We start from the raw sequence: 22,284 nt of genomic DNA, 5'->3' as shown, positions 1-22,284 counted from the left end.
TATGAGCAAAGAAGCCTGTGAACAATTATCGTTATTGTTTAACGTTTTGATCTTTTGTTTAAAAAATACACAAAAATACTCTGTTCTCATGGATATCAAACAACTGCAAACACAACACAGGTTTAAAAAAAATAAAATAAATTGTTAAATATATGTGTTACACAATTATTGGCACCATTTTAGTAAATACTTTGTGCTACCTCCCTTTACCAAGATAACGGCTCTTCTCCTATAATTCTGATGAGGTTGGAGAATACATGACAAGGAATCTGAGACCGATTCTCCATACAGAATCTCTCCAGATCCTTCAAATTTTAAGTTGATGCTGGTGGACTCTCCTCTTCAGTTCACCTCACACATTTTCTACGGGGTTGAAGTCAGGGTACTGGGATGGTCATGGCAGGACCTTGATTTTGTGGTCAGTAAACCATTTTTGTTTTGATTTTGATGTATGTTTTGGATCATTGTCCTGCTGGAAGATCCAACCCCAACGCCCATTTTAAGCTTTCTGGCAGAGGCAATCAGGTGTTCATTTAATATCTGTTGATATTTGATAGAGTCCATGATGCCATGTATCCTAACAAAATGTCCAGGTCCTCTTTCAGAAAAATAGCCCCAAATCATTAAAGAGCCACCACAAAATTTAACCGTGGGCATGAGGTACTTTTCCATATGGCTACCTCTCTGTGTGCGACCAAACCCATCTCTGGTGTCTATTGCAAACAAACTGTATTTACTCTATTGACCCTGGAACATCACCTATTTTCACAACAAAATATATCTGATTTAACACTAAAGAAATCCAATGAGTGCCGCTCCTCTATTTTTTCACTACATACATCTTTTTCAACTTGCACCCTGGTTGCTGACTAAAGTTAAGTTTGAATGCAGATACCTTTGCACTTTGCATATATATATATATATATATATATATATATATATATATATATATATATATACTTTGGAGCCATTTTTACTCAAATACATTTAAACATAAAAATCCTTGTTATTCAACTGTAATATTTTTTATGTTTTACTGGGTTTTTACATTACATATTTAAAGGGACACTGAACCCAATTTTTTTCTTTTGTGATTCAGATAGAGCATGCAATTTTAAGCAACTTTCTAATTTACTCCTATTATCAAATGTTCTTCATTCTCTTGGCATCTTTATTTGAAAAGCAAGAATGTAATTTTAGATGCCGGACCATATGTGTTGAACAACCTGGGTTGTTCTTGCTGATTGGTGGATAAATTCACCCACCAATAAACAAGTGCTGTCCAGGGTCTGAACCCAAAAAATAGCTTAGATGCCTTTTTTTCAAATAAAGATAGCAAGAGAACAAAGAAAAATTGATAATATGAGTAAATTATAAAGTTGCTTAAAATTGCATGCTCTAGGGAGGTTCCGGTGGAGGTGGAGCTACACAGGTGCTGCTGAGCAGGTGTGCTGCACAGGTGCTGCTGAGCAGGTGTGTTGCACAGGTGCTGCACAGGTGTGGCTCAGGATTCAGCTCCAGTCCCATACACAGTGGCGGTGGTTTGTTCGCGCCCTACCCCAAGTCTTGGGGTAACAGTCTCGGATAGTCAAGGATTAACTGATCCGGAACCTTCTCCAGTGGTCTGTCATCCCACTGATGGTTGTCAGTTTTTAATTACCTGGACCCTCAACTTTTCCTGCTTTCTTGGTAGTAGCCATACGCTCTCTTACCTTATAGTGGAACATACTACCTTGCCTCTCCCTTGTTACCCCTGCTGATATTTTGGCTGTATGATTAAACAATCTCTCTCCCCCCTGCGTGCCAGCTGACCCCGCCGGACAAAATCTGCAATTCTCTTATTTCAACTTAAGCCTACCCGCTGCCCTGTGTGGGCTCAGCTGCTGAGTCGTACCCCGGCTCCTTTTTTGGTTCTCCTCCCTCCCTCCCTCCCCCACCGGTGCTGCGTGGGAGGGAGCTGGGTCCGGTGTAGGAGCTTTCTGTCTGGCTGGCTGCGGTGTTGGTCCGGTGCTGCTTTTCCCCTCCCACCGGTGCTGCGTGAGGGGAATTAGCTTTGATTACCTCCTGGAAGGACGAACAGGAAGCGGAGGAGCTGACTTCACTCTGGGACAAGCTTTTGTTGGAGACAGTGCCTAACAACGGAGATGCGGACGGCTGGCATGCACATAGGGGGTGAGTTTTCTATGGTGATAATATATACCTGACTTACTTGCTGGCTGAATCATCTGATATAATCTTCCAGAGGGGACAAGCTGTGTAACCTGGAGAGAGCTAGGGATATCCTGAAAGGAAAGGATACTAAATAAGACTCTTTAAAAGCTTACTGGGATCAAGTGCGGTCACTGACTGAGACTGTTAAAAGGATACATTTTTTTACTTTCCTAAGATATCAAGGCCATACAGAAAATATGGACTGATTTAAGACTATTCAAGAGAGGATAAGAAAATAGTTGTCTTTTGCGAAGTTACAAAAAGCAAACATTTTTCACATGGCTAAAATGTGTAGTAATTCAACATATAGATGCAGTTAATTATTGATTCTTGATTGTAGCCTTTTTGTTCTTTTTTACTTTTTCTTTTTTCTTTTTTTTCTTCCTTCTTTCTCTTTTTTTCTCTCCTCTATTTTTTTTTTCTGAGGTTCCTGCTCCTTTCTTTTTTTTCAACATATATCACTGTGTCTTAACACTCAGATTATGGCATGAACACACTTTCTGCAAGCATTAGTTTTATTTAAATCTCAAGGTTTATAAAAGCAGTAAGAACAGTTTTTATAATATTGGCCTACGTTGGTAGCATAGCCCAGCAGAGATTTCTATAAAGAGTATAATAACCAACCCTTTTTTTTCAATTGAGTCTAGGACTTATATATAAACGGTTCCTGATTATAGGAACAAAAAAGTGAGGGGGCGCCCTATTTACATAAACTAAAACAATGTGATAAATATAGACCAATAATGGCTAAGAATAATTTTTCTTGATGTGTCAAGAGTTATAGATAAAAATATAATAGTATAATAAATAAGTGAATATATAAATGATATTAATTAATGGTAATATCAAATGTGGATAAACAATCACAAACTAGTCACAATGGTGAGATCAATACTCAGCGTCTGTATGCATATACATATATATATACACACATACATACACCCATGCAATTAACCACAATAGTAAACAATATGTATCTTAATAGCAAATGTGTAATGAAAATAATAACAATAGATAATTGAAATAAATAACAATGGTTAAATAAATATTATGGTGTATCAAAAAGCCTTAGGTAAAGAGGCAATATAGTTGCATTAAAGTCTCTGGAGAGGAATATAGGCAGCTATCTGTGAAGATCCAGGCCAGGATCCAGGAAACAGCAATCTAAAAAAAGAAAAAACAGAAGCGCCACATGGCCCAATATTGTTTGGTCCAAAATTGTAGATCTTAAGATAGACAAACAGACTCACATTTAGGAGAGCACCTCAGTTAGTGCTAATAGGGGCAGTCTGGGATCTATTCGGTCACCCAGAAGACCAACTTCCAGCACAGGAACTGAACTCTATATGGACAGAGAAGAGACACAAGTGCCTATATGGCCTAGTATTGTCGGTGCAAGTAAATAAAGCCAGATATTAATAGGAGTGGTACTCACAATGTATCAAGCACCTCTTTTGATGCTAAGGGAGCATGGAGGGATCAATATGGTCACCCAACAGACTTATGGCAGGGTATCCAGGAGAGAGATGATGGTTCCCAGGATGGTCAAAGTAATAAATGTCCTCAGATAAGGCAGGTGGAGAAAATTCCAAATAAGAGAGAGCAGCAAGTGTTCAAATTCTAAAACAGGCTATAGCATGCAGGAGAGCCTCACTAATCCTAGCCTTCTTCACAGAGACCAGGGCGACGCTAATGGGACAGATTTCGAGTGTTGTGCTAACAGCGAAGGATATTGGATTTATTGCACTTGTTGTAGCTGGGAGAGAGAGAGCACTGCAGATTATCATCCAAGCACACAAGCAGCTGTGGCAGGTTAGAGACTGCTTGCAAGATATAGGTGTAACTTCAGAAGGAGAAGGCTGCTGCAAATAAACTGCTTATTTGTTATAATCTTGCACACTGAAAGTGAAACACAAAAGCTTCCCCACTATAGGGAAAGAATGAAAGAACAAAGTCCTTATTGTAGCTTAATGATATATTAATTAATCACAAAGGTAAAACAGCAATCCTGAATGAAATGACAGCACAATAGAAATGAGCTGTAGCTTGCACAATATCCAAATATTGTGCAAGCTACAGCTCATTTCTATTGTGCTGTCATTTCATTCAGGATTGCTGTTTTACCTTTGTGATTAATTAATATATCATTAAGCTACAATAAGGACTTTGTTCTTTCATTCTTTCCCTATAGTGGGGAAGCTTTTGTGTTTCACTTTCAGTGTGCAAGATTATAACAAATAAGCAGTTTATTTGCAGCAGCCTTCTCCTTCTGAAGTTACACCTATATCTTGCAAGCAGTCTCTAACCTGCCACAGCTGCTTGTGTGCTTGGATGATAATCTGCAGTGCTCTCTCTCTCCCAGCTACAACAAGTGCAATAAATCCAATATCCTTCGCTGTTAGCACAACACTCGAAATCTGTCCCATTAGCGTCGCCCTGGTCTCTGTGAAGAAGGCTAGGATTAGTGAGGCTCTCCTGCATGCTATAGCCTGTTTTAGAATTTGAACACTTGCTGCTCTCTCTTATTTGGAATTTTCTCCACCTGCCTTATCTGAGGACATTTATTACTTTGACCATCCTGGGAACCATCATCTCTCTCCTGGATACCCTGCCATAAGTCTGTTGGGTGACCATATTGATCCCTCCATGCTCCCTTAGCATCAAAAGAGGTGCTTGATACATTGTGAGTACCACTCCTATTAATATCTGGCTTTATTTACTTGCACCGACAATACTAGGCCATATAGGCACTTGTGTCTCTTCTCTGTCCATATAGAGTTCAGTTCCTGTGCTGGAAGTTGGTCTTCTGGGTGACCGAATAGATCCCAGACTGCCCCTATTAGCACTAACTGAGGTGCTCTCCTAAATGTGAGTCTGTTTGTCTATCTTAAGATCTACAATTTTGGACCAAACAATATTGGGCCATGTGGCGCTTCTGTTTTTTCTCTTTTTTCTTTCTTTTTTTAGATTCCTGATTATAGGGTTTGAGATCCTTTTTTTGGAGGAGAGGGGAAAAGAGGAGAGGGAGAGGGATAAAGGGGCTCCTTACCCTTACAGCTATGCTATATATTTTAAAAACTAATTTACTGTGAATTTATATGTATAGCTGTCCTTTAGGTCTTTTTAGAGCCTCCTGGTCCTACCTAATTTAACAGCCTAACAGACATTCTGTATTAGTGCCTGTGTAGGAAAGACAGGCTAAGAAAACTCCCTACTCTGTTAATTATATGCTGTGGGCTGCTCCTGTATGTTCTTATCCTTAACAACTAACAACTAATTTGACCTATTTAAACTCATGAATTATTAGCTTGTTCTATAAATAAGGTTGCTGATATTTTCTCAATTTATCCAATCTATCCATTTTTCTGGTATTGAATCCTAAGTTTTGTACTGTATCTATATATCTACATCTCAGAATTTAATTTTCCAAGTAGAAATTGCTGTTCTATATATGTCCTGGATGTTGAACTGAAACGATGTGTTCTGGGCTGTTGATTGATTTAAAGATATTGGCTGATTATCTGTTTATGCTTTATAAGAATTAATATCTGTGTTAAGTTTTGGCAAAACTGTTTTGATTTAGATAGTGGGTGTAGCAAGATAAAAAGGGGTTTAGGAGGAAGACATATAAAGGCAGAGAAACAGTTTATAAGACTATGACTTAAACAGTTAAAAAAGCTGAAATAATTTCTGGGACATGTTTGCATTAGCCTTTCTTTCTAGAGATTACCCCGTGAACAAGGGTATATCCCTCGCTATCTCTAGACAGCACTAGAGCTTTATTTAAAGTAGAGTAACTAGATTACTTTTACTGGCCCTATTGGCAATATCTTGCTGTGACCCTACTACTACTATTAGACCTGGTGGATCTGATGATATGTCTTTTACATATCTTTTCTCTGGTACTCACATCCGTGGCCGGACCTCACTGCACAATTAACTAAGTATCACTAGCTTGTTCACTTTCCCCCTCCCCTCCCCTCTTTTCTCCCCTTTTTTTTTTTTTTTTTTTTTCTCTTCCTCTCTCTCTCTCCCTCCCCACACTTGGTCGTCACTTTCACACACCTATCCTCACATGTCAGCTTGGTAGCGTCTCTCGCTCTCAACTTAAACCCACAAACACCTCTGGTTTTTCACTAACTTTCACGAATTTTTGGCTTAACTTCTTTTTTCTTTTTCCTTTTTTTTTCCCCTTCTTCACAATTCTCTATTATTGGCACATGGATAAATTTTTCCACGTTTCACCTAGAACCCCTTCTCCGGCCATGGCAGCGAGGCAGAGAGATAGGAAAATGAAAGGTAATCAAGAGACAAACATGGACACGCAGTCAGTTCCACTAGTGGCGCAAGAACCTATTAATATGCAAAACCTTGTTGCTAATATATCTGAAGCACTCTCTCCCAAGTTTGAAGCTCTAAGAGCTGAAATTAAACAAGACTTCCTTTCTTTAACACAGGAAGTTCGCCAATTTTCCAATAGACTGCAGGAAGCCGAGCAAAGAGTCTCGGACCTGGAAGATCTAACAATAACGCATAGTTCCAATTTAGAATCTGTGAATACCAACTTACAAAAAATACAGAATAGGCTAGAAGATCTAGAGAATCACTCTAGGAGAAACAATATAAGAATCATAGGACTCCCAGAAGAACAGCAATATGACAATCTTGTTGACTTTGTATCAGAAACTTTGCCTAAAATTCTAAAATTGCCACCCACTTCATATCCTATTCCAGTGGAGAGAGCGCACAGATTAGGCTCATTCCATGTAGGGAACAAAGCCAGAACTAAACCTAGACCTATTATAGCTAAATTGCTAAATTTCCAAGACAAACTTACCTTACTTCAGCACTATCGTAAACAACAGTCAGTTAAAGTCGGAGGTATCACAATCCTCTTGTTTCAGGACTTTTCTGCTGACACCGCTGCAAAAAGAAGGGAGCTCGCTCCCATCTGCACTAGGTTTATACAGAAAGGATTCCAGGCAACTATAATATTTCCATATAAACTGAAGGTTAAAGTTAATGAAGTTTTTCATTTTTTTGAGGAGGCTCATTTAGCTGAAAGCTTCTACAAAACACTGAATTCCCCGGTCAGATGATATTAGGTTTAAAACATGAAGGTCTCAGATAAAATACAATATGTTGAATTTCTTCTTTTTTTTTGCTCTCCACGTTAGGGGAGAGCGATGGCTGCTCAGATATGAGCCGCAGTCCTTAGATCCCTCTGGTGCGGAGAGGGCATATACTCATTTTGTATCAAAGGAAATGAAGAGGAATCTCTTATTTTTGCCTCTTAAAACTAAGGACCCCCTTCCCCCCCTTTTTTTTTTTTTTATTTTTTTTTTTTATTATTATTTATTGTTCTTCCCTCTGCCCCTTATTCTCGGAAACATAAATGAGTACAGGCAGTGATAAATGCAAAATTGTGTCATGGAATGTGGGTGGTATATCTACCCCAATTAAGAGGAAGGCAATTCTTACTCAGCTTCGGAAAATCCGGACTGACATAGGTTTCATTCAAGAAACTCATTTATCTGCGGAAGAATCTTTGAAGCTTAGGTCAGCCTGGGTGAAGGAAATATATTTTGCACCTAGTGTTAAGAGGAAGAGGGGAGTAGCAGTATTAATTGGGAAAAAAATTGATTCAGAAGTAATACATTTTGAGGCTGACCCAGGGGGGAGATATGTTATGCTGAAAATAAAGATCTCTCAGAGGATGTATACACTGTGCAATACATATGGCCCTAATATACTCGACCCAAATTATTGGACCACTCTTCAATCTAAGCTTTTAGCTTACACGGAAGGGTGCCTGATTATGGGTGGAGATTTCAACATGGCACCACAAAGCCCAATTGACAGATTAAGGCGAGATGTTAAACAACTGAAACAAAAAAGGATAATTTAGAATCTAAGCTACTTAAAAAAATTATGCAAAATTTATCTTTGCGAGATGTTTGGAGACATCAAAATCCCTCTAGCCAGAGCTTTACTTGCCTTTCGAAGGCGCATAAGACTCTTTCTAGAATTGATTTGTTTTTAATTGATGAACGTATGTTAATGAATGGGGTAAGATCAGACATTCTGTCAATTCTCCTCTCAGATCATGCACCAATTGTTTTGGAGTTCCAGTTTTCTCGCCCACGCCCCGCTCTATCGCGCTTCTTTTTTCCTTATTATTTAATGGCAGAGATAAAATTTAAGAATTGGCTCGTAAATAAGTACAAGGAGTATGTACATTTTAACAAGGAATTTCTGAGTCAGCCTGAATTGTTTTGGGATACTGCGAAGGCAGTAATGAGAGGGGAAATATTGTCATATAGTATTGCCTTACAAAAGAAAATTAGACGCAGAGAAAGAGAATCATGCCAATGTCTGACTAATGCTTATAACCAATATCTTCTTGATAAAACTCCATTAAACTGGACGAGATATGTTAAAGCAAAAAATGAAAGGGATACTTTTATATTGTCACAAGAAACACAAAGAGAATTAAGAATGGAAGCCAAGCTATATAGATTTGGGAATAAGTCGGGTAAGATGTTAGCCAAATTAATTAAAAATGAGAAAAAACAACCTGTAATAGATAGTGTGCAAGATAAAGGGTTACAAATTTCAAACTCGGATGACATTCTAAACATATTTTTTGAGTACTATCAAGAGCTGTATTCATATAAAACAAGTGACTCACAGAAATCTTCAGATTTCTGGAGGGACCTCAAACACCCCACAATTACACTTGAAATGTCTAATAATTTAAATGCCCCCATCTCCATAGAGGAAATAGAAAAAACAATATCTGTGCTTTCACTAAATAAGGCAGCAGGCCCAGATGGTCTCCCTAGTGAGTTTTACAAGATCTTGTCTAGTGAAGCTACCCCACACCTCTGCAATCTTTTCAATAGTTTTTTTGCAAATGGTAACTTGATTCCTTCTTCATTTTCTAGCTCATATACAACCTTGATTTTAAAAGGTGGAAAGGACCCGTCCTGCAAAGAATCTTATAGACCAATTGCTCTCCTAAATTCCGACTATAAAATTCTCACTGCGATTTTAGCACATAGACTCCAAGGGATCCTTTCAGAAATCATACACACTGATCAAGCAGGCTTTTTAAATAACCGTAATTCAGCTGCGAAAATAAGAGAAGCATTGCTTGTGGTAGAATATTTCGAGGCTACTTCTCACCAATACAGCGGGGGGGAGGGCCTACCTGATCTTGCCATTATCTCCATCGATGCTGAAAAAGCCTTTGACTCCGTATATTATGAACATATTAAAACATCATTAAGACAATTTGGTATTAGGGGGAATTTTTTTGAATTCGTTGGAAATCTCTATAATCAGCCATCTACAAAATTAATAGTAAATAATACCATCTCCCCTTCTATCTCTTTGGGTAGAGGAACAAGGCAGGGCTGCCCTCTCTCCCCGCTTTTATTTAATATTTCCATAGAGCCTCTGGCAATCAAAATTCGCCATCTTTTAGAAGGTATAAAAATTCGTAGCACTGAAATAAAAATCGGTCTATATGCAGACGACCTGCTGCTTTATTTGGCAAACACTAAATTGAATTTACCGAAACTTTTCCAGATACTGGAGCAATTTGGCTCATTCTCTGGCTATAAAGTCAACATGGCTAAGTCAGAGATATACTGGCTCAGGAAAAATAATACCTCCATCCTGAATACTCCTTTTCATCAAGTAACAGATTCCTTTAAATATCTAGGGATCCATATCCCGATAAAAAATATCGGATCTATATGCTTTGAATATTCCCCCGGTAATAAAAACAATTAAGGAAAAACTTTTGACTTGGCAAAAACTCCCATTATCACTTTCTGGCAGGATAGCCCTCTTTAAAATGGTTCTCCTTCCAAAACTACTGTACATCCTTCAAAATACACCAATAATTCTCTTAGGAAAGGATATCCGATCGATTAACACCTCTCTTATTCAGTTCCTTTGGCAAAACAAAAGGTCAAAGATCTCTCTTATGAAGCTTTCGCTACCAAGAGAAAGTGGAGGTCTTGCTTTACCTGACATAAGGTTCTATAACCTTTCCTTCTTAGCACGAAATGTAATGGATTGGATCTCGGTTAATAATTATGTACTGAACAATGATCTTGAGTCTAGTGTATGTCATCCATACTCTTTAGCAGCATTAATACATTTAGAACCTAAAGAAGTTCCAGCAGAAATTAAAAAACTTAAAACTATTTTCAATCCACTCAAAGCTTGGTATAAGATAACGTTTTCCTTATCAATTAATAATAGAGCTTCCTGTATCTTACCCATAATAGGCAACCCTACTTTTCAAGCAGGCTTAGACTCTGAAGTTTTTAGAAAATGGCACACGGCTGGACTAACAAAGGTACTTCAAATTATAGATAAAGAAAGGAAATGTATTAAATCATTCCAGAACTTAAAAATAGATTTTGATCTGTCTAATAAGGACTTTTTTGCATATTTGCAATTAAGGCATTTTGTCCAAGACTTGGTTAAAAAAGTGGGCTGGGAATGGGGACTGGGCACATTGGAGAACTGGCTAGCTTTGACAAGAAATGGTCATGTGTCAATTGCACCGTGTTATCATCTCCTGAGCATAAATAAAGGAGCCTCGATACGGGCAAACTTGGTCGCTTATTGGAATGAATTAATTCCACAAAACAATATTGAAATAAACACTATTCAATTATCAATTAAGAAAATCTCGCAAGTAACACTATCTGCAACCTGGAGAGAGGCGCACGTCAAACTCCTGCATGGGGCATACTTTACCCCAAAGAGAGGGTTCAAGTGTGCCAACATGGGATTTTGCAAATGTCCAAAATGTTCACTTCAGGCAGCTGACCTAATCCACATGTTTTGGCACTGTCCAAAGATTAAAAACCTATGGGCCAGGGTCGAATACTGGTTCAAGAATGTACTCAAAATAGCTAATCTTTCACTCACATTGTATCAGATAATATTTTGTCTTAAAGAATCTGGTAGGCAGAGCGATGAGAAAGTGGTAATCTCTGGCATTCTTGCTACTAGATATTTAATTTGCAAAAAGTGGAAAAGCTGCACAATCCCAAGTATCTCCGAGATAAAAAACTGCATGAAAAAGCAATGTATTTTAGATCAAAGAAATGCAGACATAAATAATGAGCAAGACATTAAAAGATTTTTTGATAAATGGGCGGTTTTTTTGAGAATTTTTCCCGAATCTGAAATGAACCATATAATCTTTCCTTTCAGGAACACAGAAATTGTTTTATTAGGAAACTGGTAAAAATTAAAAGAGAGCTAGTATCTAAGCTGATTTCTTTCTCTTTCCCCCCCCCCTTTTCTTTTAGGTTTTTTTTTTTTTTTTCTTCTTTCCTTGATGAGCTGCCTCTCCGCACGGGAGGGGTATGGGTTGGGGGAGGGTTCAGGAGGAGGGGGGTGAAAAACTAAAAAACTCCAAGAAATGTTAATAAGTAAGCTGAATGTGATATATCAATATCTAGCTAAAATATATCTGTATGCATAGCTAAATACAGTATTATAAGAATGAACTTGTGTATAATTACGGATGATCTTATATGTTCAAAGCTGTTTATATTGTTTTTATTTTTTGTTTTTTATGACCTTTTCTTGGATTACAAATAAAAGTTAAAAAAAAATAAAAAAATTGCATGCTCTATCTAAATCACGAAATATTTTTTTTTGGTTCCAGTGAACCTTTAACATTCCAATGTTCTACACTTAGAAGAAAATGTACTTTTTATTTCTAAATATATATTTCTACATCTATCTATCTATCTATCTATCTATCTATCTATCTATCTATCTATCTATATCTATATTGCTATAGGTATAGATATAGAATTAAAAATAAAAATCACATATATCACAAAAACCAGCACCGGCTTTAGCGCAGTTGGTTTAATACAGTGTCGGAATAGATAAGTGTTATTTTTTTTTTTTTTTGATTGTGCGCTCCATTGAAGTCTACAGTGAGAAAGAGTTAACGCGGTCACAATATCCAAAGTCCTGAAAGGTTTTTCTTGTGCACTAACTTTTTACTTTCAGCTTGTAATAGGTGCTCTAACCCGCCCATGTTAAAAGTTAATTTGATCGCAGTTAAAGGGATAGTAAAGTCAGATAGGGCATGTCATTTTAAACAACTTTCTAATTTACTTTTATCATCAAATTTGTTTTGTTCTCTTAGTATTAGTTAAAAGCTAATTTTAGGAAGGCTCATATGCTGATTTCTAAGCCATTGAAGGCCACCTCTTATCTGAATGCATTGCACAGTTGTTCACAGCTAGAGGGCGTTAATTCATGTGTTTCATATAAATAACATTGTACTTGTGGAGTTATTTAAGAGTCAGCACTAATTGCCTGAAATGTAAGTCTGTCAAAAGATCTGAGATAATGCGGCAGTTTGCAGAAGCTTAGATACAAGGTAATTACAGAGGTAAAAAGTATATTATTATAACTGTGTTTTTTTTTTTTAAATCAAAGTTTTTTATTATTGAGAACTTCACACATCACAACAACCAAATCAAATCAGCCATTTTTTACATGTATAAATCATATAGTCCAAACAGATTGGAAGCCACCGCTTCCTATACTTGTGCCGAGTCTTATAGTGAAAGCATCTTATGACACCTATCCATACATTAAATACTTTAATCCTCTTGGTATTCCTATACGGGGGGGGGGGGGAGAAAAAAAAAAAAAAGGGGGGGGGGGATAGAAGTACCACCACCAAGAAAACACCGAAATGAGCCCACTCAGAGTTTAACGCCTTACAACCAGTAAGCGGGGAGAGCCTCATTAGCCACCATCATCATAAAGTGATTATTATTCCTCAGGGGTGAGACAAATTGAATCTGGGCCTGTTGGGGCCAAGAAATAATTACCCTCTTCCACTTATCAAAGAAGAGCCTGAAAGCCTTTTCCGATCCCCCAGCTAGAAATTGTCGTTCAATAATCATTTGTAGCTTAATAGTATTGACGAGTTTGTTTACCGTAGGGGCCTCACGGGCTCCCCATTTGCAGACTATCAAATGACGAGCTGCCAGGATAACCATGTTGATTAATTGTCCCTCCCCTTTATATCGCCCGTATTCCTTTAAAAGAAAGATATAACTTAATTGGAGGGCACACTCCTCTTGTAAAAACCTTTTCACCCAGAATTGTATTCTACTCCAAAATTGTCGGATTTTAGGGCAGTCCCAAATACAGTGTTGCAAATCCACTCCTTCTTTCTGACATTTGAAACAATTCCTCCTATCCCCATATCGCTCCCATTTACTCATCATCCTTAGGGTTAAATAGAAATTATTTAAAAGCTTAAACTGCGATTCTTTCCAGCTTACTACTCTTGTGGCAGCTTCTGCTAGTTTAATGCTTCTTTCAATATTTTCATCTTGCACTGAAGTAATATATTTAGTAAGAAATATTTCCTTTTCTTAATTTGTTCTTCCCCTGATATATTTAATAATAATTTATACCAGTATGATATGGATCTTTTCCCCGCCGCGTACAATTTCACTCCTGAATCAATTCCTGGATCCCAGACCATTCTACATGTTTGCAAGATTTTTAGGAGATAGCTTCGGGCTTGTAAATAAGCAAAGAATGTATGTTTGGGTAACTGATACTGTTCGGATAGTGTTTCAAATGTTTGTAATACTTGTCCTTCACCCTGAACTAACTGGAAAAAATAACGTAACCCTTTCTATGACCAAATTTTAAAGGCCGCATTATTGTTTGTCCCGGATATAAAATCGGGAGTACCGATAAACGGCAGATATTTAGAAATGTGAAACTCTGACCTACTAATCCACAGAATTTCTGCCATGCACGAACCACGTTAGCAAAAGTTAAAAGCGTACTAACATTGCTGGGGACCTTCCTAAAAGGATGATGTAGAATTGCCTTAAGATCGAAAGGTTTTAACAGTGTAGCTTCCATGTCATAGTAGGTCACACTGTTGGCTTCCGTTAACCAATCTACTCCAAATTTCATTAAGGCCACTAAATTATATTTTGCAATGTCCGGCAGGGCAAGCCCTGCATATCTTTTGTTTTGAACAAGTTTCTCGGTAGCTATACGACTTTTCTTCTTTCCCCATATAAATTGTGCGCATGTTTTATTATAGCTTACCATATCTCGTTTGTTGATCAATAGAGGCAAGTTTTGCATTAGGAACAGTATACGTGGGAAAACAATTGTTTTAATCACAGCTATTTTTGCAGAAAGTGATAGAAATTGTATGTTCCACTTTCTTAGACTTCCTTCTAGACTCTCAAAAAACTCAGAAAAATTAAGATTATACCATTCTTTGGGGTTTTTACTTATTTTAATACCTAAATAAATTAACGTTTTTACTTCTTTAAATCCATGTTGTAACAAGCTCTCTCTAGTTTGATTAATCCAGAGCAATTCTGACTTTTCCTTGTTAATTTTATATCCAGAGAATGAAGTAAAATTGTTAATAATTGACAAACATTTAGGTATGTTTTTTTTGTCTGTTGTAAAAACAACATCATATTGTCTGCATATAATGAGATTACAACATTGTGTTCCCCAACTTCTATTCCCTTTAGTTCTTTCCTGAGTTGAACCGCCAATGGTTCCAGTGCTAAATCAAATAACAGGGGTGACAAAGGACACCCCTGTCTGGTACCTCTTTGCAATGTTATGAATTGAGAGAGTTCACCATTGACCAACAATTGGGACCTAGGATTGGTGTAAATCTTTTTAATTAACTGAATCAAATTCCCTTCAAAGCCAAATTTCTTAAGTGACATAAATAAATGATCCCAGATTATAGCGTCAAACGCTTTTTATCGTAAGCATAGCCATATCCATTTGTGATTTTTTATTTGACAACTGTGTGATGTTATAATAATAATCTAGATTGACTAGCACCCTGTGCATATTCCGGACCGGATTTCTCCCTGGAATAAATCCAGATTGATCATTGTGTATCAATTTATCCATCCCTTTTTTTAATCTGTCTGAAATAATAGCCGTTAAGATTTTATAGTCTTGATTCAGGAGCGAAATTGGACGATATGACCCCAGTTCCTCTGTGGCTTTCCCTTTCTTATGGATTAAGGTCACTGTAGAGTCAGTGAAATAAGGTGATTTCAGATTCCCTTGTATAAAATAACTATTATATAGTTCTACTAATATTCCCGAGATTTCATTCTTAATAATTTTATAAAATTCTGCTGGGAGTCCATCAGGTCCCGCAGCTTTGTTTGTTTTAATTCTATCTATCATCTTTTGGACTTCCTCCTCTGTTATCGGGGAGTTCATCTGTTCTAATTCTTTTTTATCTATTGTTGGGAGACTGATCTGTTGCCAAAATGTAAACATTTTTGTCTTATCTATATCTTTACACGCGTACAAATCCTGATAATATCTATGGAAGGCCTCTCTAATCTCTGTCGGTTGAGTAAGCATTTTCTGCCCCTCTTTGATAAGTGGAATTAGATTCTTTTTTTTTCTGTGATTTATTAGTTTTGCTAGATACTTAGAGGCAATCCCCTGATATCCTTGACAAAATGCCCTGATTCGGATATCCTCCTTTGCCCATTTTTCTCTGAAAAAAGTCTCACGCTCTGATTTAGCTACTTTGTAGCAGTTCCAGGTAGATCTATTTGGGTTGGATACATACCTCCTATATGAGTTTTTAAGTTGGTTTGCTAGTTGGGTCTCCCTCTCTGTTACCTTCCGCTTTCTAATGATCATGTAGTTCTTGATCTCTCCTCGCATTACTGCTTTCCCTGCTTCCCAGAGTACTTCTGGGCTACTCACATCCTGTCTGTTCTGACCTTCCATCTATCAGATAAAAAAATTCGGAATTTTTCATCTAAAAACATATATTTGGGGAAGCTAAATGTGTTGCTACTTCTACTTTTGATCGCCATATCTTCAAATTTCAAGCTGATGATTGCATGATCTGAGATGACTATCTCATCGATATATGTCTCTATTCCCATGGTCAAAAGCCTCTCTTCTATCAAAAACATGTCTATTCGTGAGAAATTTTTAAATGTTTTAGATTCGCACGAAAAGGCCCGCTCGTCTGGATGCTGCAAACGCCAGATGTCTTTTAGATTTAATGTCTTTGCTAATCTTCGCAAAAGCTTGGCCTCTCTGTTATGTTTCCTGAAGGCCCCTGATATTAGCCTATCAATCTCTGGATTCATTGTCGCATTAAAGTCTCCCGCTATCACTATGTTTTGACCTAAGTATTTTACCAGTTTATTTTTTATCATTTCCCAGAATTCTATCTCAATTTCATTGGGACCATAAATGTTACAAAATGTCCACAGTCTATTATTGATTTCAGCTTGAACAAGCATAAACCTCCCACTCGGATCTAATGTTTGATTCTTTATTATATATGTCAAATTCCTAATAAACATTAAAGCTACTCCGCGTTTCCTACTATTACACGGAGTTGCTATGATTTCCGCTATCCAATTAATTTGTAATTTTTGTATTTCTGCTGCCTTCAAATGCAACTCTTGCAAAAAAATAACATCAGGCTTTTGGCGTTTTAAAATTTTAAGCACATTTTTCCTTTTAATAGGGGATGTGACGCCTCCCACATTCCATGATACACACTTCAACATTTAATATCCCTAAACATAATGAAACAAAAAAATAAAGCCTACAAATTTATGTTAAAAACCTTTATCTAATACAGTTACCTTCCTTCCTCTCCGTCGAGAGATGGTATCTAGTCAGACTATCATAATTACATATATGCCTACCGCTCCTGGAGTTCCCCGGCGGTCGCCCATCCCGGTACTGACCAGGTCCGGCCCTGCTCCACTTCCGAGATCGTACGGGATCGGGTGTTCCAGGCCGAATGGCGGTAGACCTGCAATTCAAAAAATAACTTCATCAAGACTCTGAGCTCACTCAATAGAAAAGTGGACAGGAAGATATAGAAAGAAGGGGAAGAAAACGAAAAAAAAAAAAAAAAAAAGGGAGGGGCGGAGAAAAAAAAAAAAGGGAAGTCTCCGCCCCAGCCAAACCACCCCCCTTTCTGCGGGTAAAATAGGTAACCAACAAATTATACATCCTCATTATTTCAAATTAATACATAAACATGGACTTCCTATCAACTCTCTATACCTTTTTCAGAACATTATTTTTTAGCATCTGTTGCTGTATTTAAAACGGTCACATTCCCTTCTGAAAAAATTACTATTTTGGCTGGGTACCTCATATTAGCCTGGATCCCTGCCTTGATTAAGCTGGAACAATAAGGTGCCATTATCTTCCTCTTTGAGGAGGTCTCCACTGAGAAATCCTGGAACAGGAAGACAGGTCGCGTACCTATCTTGAACCCCTGAATTTTCCTATAATGTTGCATGATCTGTACCTTATGTTGGAAATTTAAATATTTAATTATCACCATTCTGGGGCGCGAGTTACCTTCTTGTGACTCCCTTACTGGTCCTGTTCTATGTGCTCTTTCTACATGTATTTTTTCTGTCAGCTGCATGCCTAACAATTGTGGTAAGGTAACAGAAGCAAATAAAATTAAATCTTGAAATTCACTTGACTCAGGTAGTCCAATTATACGGATGTTATTCCTACGCGACCTGTCTTCCAGGTCCTCTATTTTAGATTGCATCATTTTTATTTTACTCTCATAATTGGCCCAATTAGTGTCGTGTGCATTTTGTCTATCCTCGACCGCTGAGATTCTTTGCTCTACTTCTAATATCCTGTTCGAAAAAGACCTAATCTCAGTAGAGAGAGTGGCTATCTCCTTTTTAACTGAATCGAATTGGGGTAACAGCATTTCTGCCAATTGATTAAGTGTCAGCTGTTTTTCAGTAGCTGCTAGCTGGGGGTCCATATTATCCTCCAAGCCTATCTCCTGTGCTGACTTGGGCTTTTTGTCTCTCTTGGGGGGCATTGCAGGGGACCTGACTTTCAAATTAGGAATATACTTTTCCATGAGGTGTGTAGTGATGTATAGTGATGTGATTGTGTGAAAACTTTAATGTGGTTGTGTTTTAAAAGAAGACAAAAAAAAAATAAATTAAAAAACCGGAAGAGAAATACACCACTCTTCCGCTAATTCTGCGTGGATCAGGTGCACCTTTTGACTAATAGTGCTACATGTGAAACTATAATTACACTAAGACCTAAAACAAACAAAAAAATAGATGGTGCTCCTCCTAGAGAGCCTGTGTGAGGCTATCTAGAGCCTGTGTTATCTAAAAGAATGAGTGAAAGTGAGAAAAAAAAGAAAGAAAATTTTTTTTTCCCTTTTTTTTTTTTTTTACAAAAAATAAAGTGTTCAATATATTTAGACAGAGCCTGGCTGTCTCTCTGCGTGTCCTCTCCCTTGACTAATTAAGACAAATTGGGTGTTCCCCTTGAGTCCTTTTACAGAATATTTCTATCTAATCATATTTCCAGGTTTATACAATGTTTTCTCTTAGCTAGTTATTTGTTCGCTCTTTAGATCTGTTATCCTATACCCTGACTCCCTAACACCTATCCAATCGGCCCAGATAACTTTCCTCTCCTGCGTTCCCCTTTTCCTTGTCTTGACCTGCTGGTGTTGTATCTTCCTTTTTTCCTTTCTTGCCCCCCTCTGTTCTCTTCCCTCTCTCTCCTCCTCCTCTCTACCCTTCCCCCTTTCTTTTCTTGCTGGCTATGGAGTGTCTAGACAGGAAATTCTATCCACCTAGTTACCTATCTTAGCTCCAGGGGGCTCTTATCTACAAATGCTGTAACAAAAGCCTCTTCACATCAATATTATTGCAAACAAAAATCACATATGTAAGAGAAAACAAAGAGAAAAAAAAAACAACAAAAGTTTTGAAACTTGCAAAAAAGAAAGAAATGTCCCAGCAGTAAACATCAGATAGCAGCACAATTATTCCACTGTTTTGGAATATTGCTGTCAGTCCAGTCAGCTATCCAGTTAAATGCTTAGCTGTTTGGCCTCCCCGCAAAAAGTACCAATATGAAGATATTCCAGTGAGAAACAAAACACAGTTTTCCCCCAACACAGCTTCCTGTTTTTGCTAATAGTTCCCAGGAGAAAGAGGCACAAATAAACAGTTAAACAAAAACAGAAAATGGAAATCAGGCTGTACCGACACACCAGCCAGTTGCTTGCTTCTCAGACAGAGTTCCTTATCTTTTATGAGCATCAGCTGTCTATAGAAATAGGCAAAACCTCCTGTTATCTGTATAATTGCAGATTTCTCCTCCAAAAAGGTATCAACAAAGCAAATCCCAGTGGAAAGCCCCCGCTCACTGACCTCCAAATTAGATTTTTATAACTCAGCGGGGCTCTGTCCGATTTACAGCATGTGACCGCAGTTCCTTATTAAAAAAGACTTGCCTCTTATCTGCTCTGTTTGTGTCTTATTCTGATATATTATAGTTAGTGCACATCGCTTCAGGGCTTACATACTTTGACCTACTCCTTGTTTTATGGCTTGATTTTAGCAGATCTTGTTTTATTCTCCAACTGCCCCTCCACTGAAATGTGCATTAACACCTCCAAGCAGCCAGACCCATCTCTCTTCGGCCCCCCTTTCAACACACTTCTTAGGCACGACTGATCTCTCCACTTTCATATGCAGGCACACAGACAATAAGCGCTACTTTACCCGCTCTTGCAGAGGCAATACTTGCGTGACCTGCTGCTTGTTTGCCGTCCTGCTGCCTTGTACCTTTATCCTCCGCTTGCCAGGGTCCAGACGAGACACCTCCCGTCTGTTCCTAGGCAGGTCAGGTGGACGACTGCCACATGCAGCTCCCTTTCAGAGGGGTGTTCCGAAATGGTGCAAGCCAAGTGTGTGCTCTCTATTTCTGTTGGGGGTCTTCTGCCTTTCGACCGTAGCCTCTCTCCAGTGCGGCTGCTGGGGTTGGGGTTGTGTATGTGTCCGTGGCTATTACCAGGTAGCCCGGTAGCGGTATGGGGACTTCCGTCGCAGTTGTATGTGCTCCCCAAGCGGGTCTCTCACTCCCGGCAATAGGAGAATTAAAGGCGGGGTATGCTGGAACTCGGCTCTCTCTCACATTGCAATAAACTAATTTAAACTAGTAACCCTTAAACCTAACGCCCCCTAACTTTATATAACAATTACAATTTCCCTGTCTTTAAACAAATTAAAACTTACCTCTCAAATTAAAAAAACTAAGTTTAAACTAACAATTAAACTAATATAACTATTACACTAAAATGTAACTAACTACCAATTAATGAATATACACATTAAAAAAATCCTAGCACTACTATAAAAAAATTGCAAAATATCTAATTACAAAAATTAAAAAATTACAAAAAATAACAAACACTAAATTACGAAAAATAACAAACGAAATTATCAAAAATAAAAAAGAATTGCATGTAATCTAATAGCCCTATAAAAATAAAAAAGCCCACCCAAAATAAAAAAACCTAGCCTACAATAAACTACCAATAGTCCTTAAAAGGGCCTTTTGTAGGGCATTGCCCTAAGTTAGACAGCTCTTTTACCTGTAAAAAAACACAAAGACCCCCCAACAGTAAAACCCTCCACCCAGCCAACCCCCCAAAATAAAAAAAAAATACTCTAACAAAAATCTAAGCTACCCATTGCCCAGAAAAGGGCATTTAGCTCGTTTGCATTGCCCTTAAAAGGGCATTTAGCTCTTTTACGAAGAGCCCAAACCCTAAACGAAAAAAACCCCCACCCAAAAAAGTTTAAAAAATACTAAAAACTAACCCCCGAAGATCCATTTACAGTTCTTGAAGTTTGGACATCTAGGTGGCGAGAGGTCTTCATCCAGGTGTCTCCATCCTCATCCATCGCGGGACCGGCATCTTCTTCATCCCTGCGAAGGCGGAATGGTCGAATGCACGGAGGCAGAGGTCCAGGCGGAGGTCCAGGTGGAGGTCCAATATGGAGGTCCAGACAGATGCCCATTGATCCGACTTGGAGGTACCCCCAGTATAAAAGGGGTACCTTGCATTCTAATCCTCAGTGTGCAGCGAATGATCGCATGAAGATGACCTCCACGTCGGATCGATGGACCTTCACCTGGACCTCCGCATTGGACCTTCGCCTTGGGCCTCCTCCTTGACCTCCGCCTCCGTGCATCGCCACTCCACCTCCGCAAGGATGAAGATGATGCAGGACCCACGATGGATGAAGATGGAGCTGCCTGGATGAAGATGCTGCCTGGATGAAGATGGACCCACTGGGATGAAGATCATTCAAGTGGGACTTCAACAACTGTGAGTACCTAAAGAGGGGTTATTGTTAGGTTTTTTAAGGTTTTTTTTTTTTAGATTAGGGTGGGCACTCTTAAAAGAGCTGAATGCCCTTTTCAGGGCAATGCCCATACAAATGCCCTTTTCAGGGCAATGGGTAGATTCATTTTTTTAGATAGTTTTTTTATTTTGTGAATTGGGGGGGTGGGGGTTTGTAATGTTATTGGGTCTTTGTATTTTTTTCAGAAAAAGAGCTGATATCTTTAGGGCAATGCCCTACAAAAGGCCCTTTTAAGGGCTATTGGTAGTTTATTCTAGATTAGGTTTCTTTTATTTTGGGGTGTTTTTTTTTTTAAATGGGTATTAGAATAGGAATAATTTTTATTATTTTAAATAATTCATTTGTTATTTTGTGTAATGTTTTTTTTTTTCATTTTCGGGTGGGTTTTTATTTTTAGATTAGGGGTTAGGCATTTCATAAAAGAGCTGAATGCCCTTTTAAGGGCTGGAAATAGAGCTGAATGCCCTTTTAAGGGCAATGCCCATACAAATGCCCTTTTCAGGGCAATGGGTAGATTAGGTTTTACTTTATTTTTATTTTATGTGTTTGGAGGGTGGGGGTTTGTATACTGTTAGGGGATGTTTGTTTTTATTTTGTAGGAAAATAGTTGTTATCTTTAGGGCAATGCCCTACAAAAGGCCCTTATAAGAAGCCTTGGCAGTTTATTATAGATTAGGGTTTTTTCTTTTTTTAAAAGGGTATTAGAATAGGAATCATTTTTATTATTTTGGATAATTTCGTTTGTTATTTTTTGTAATGGTAGGTTTTTTTATTT

At 38.0% G+C, this 22,284-nt stretch overlaps 1 pseudogene; it reads right to left on the bottom strand.

The window, feature by feature from the left end:
- Nucleotides 1-16,975: 16,975 nt before the first annotated feature.
- On the bottom strand, nt 16,976-17,092 carry LOC128646236 (uncharacterized; annotated as a pseudogene).
- Between the last annotated feature and the right edge of the window lie 5,192 nt (nt 17,093-22,284).

The sequence above is a fragment of the Bombina bombina genome, chromosome 1 (genome assembly GCF_027579735.1).
Source record: "Bombina bombina isolate aBomBom1 chromosome 1, aBomBom1.pri, whole genome shotgun sequence".
NCBI lineage: Eukaryota > Metazoa > Chordata > Amphibia > Anura > Bombinatoridae > Bombina > Bombina bombina.
Note: the sequence above shows the minus strand (reverse complement) of the source record. Positions and strands in the feature narration are given on the sequence as shown.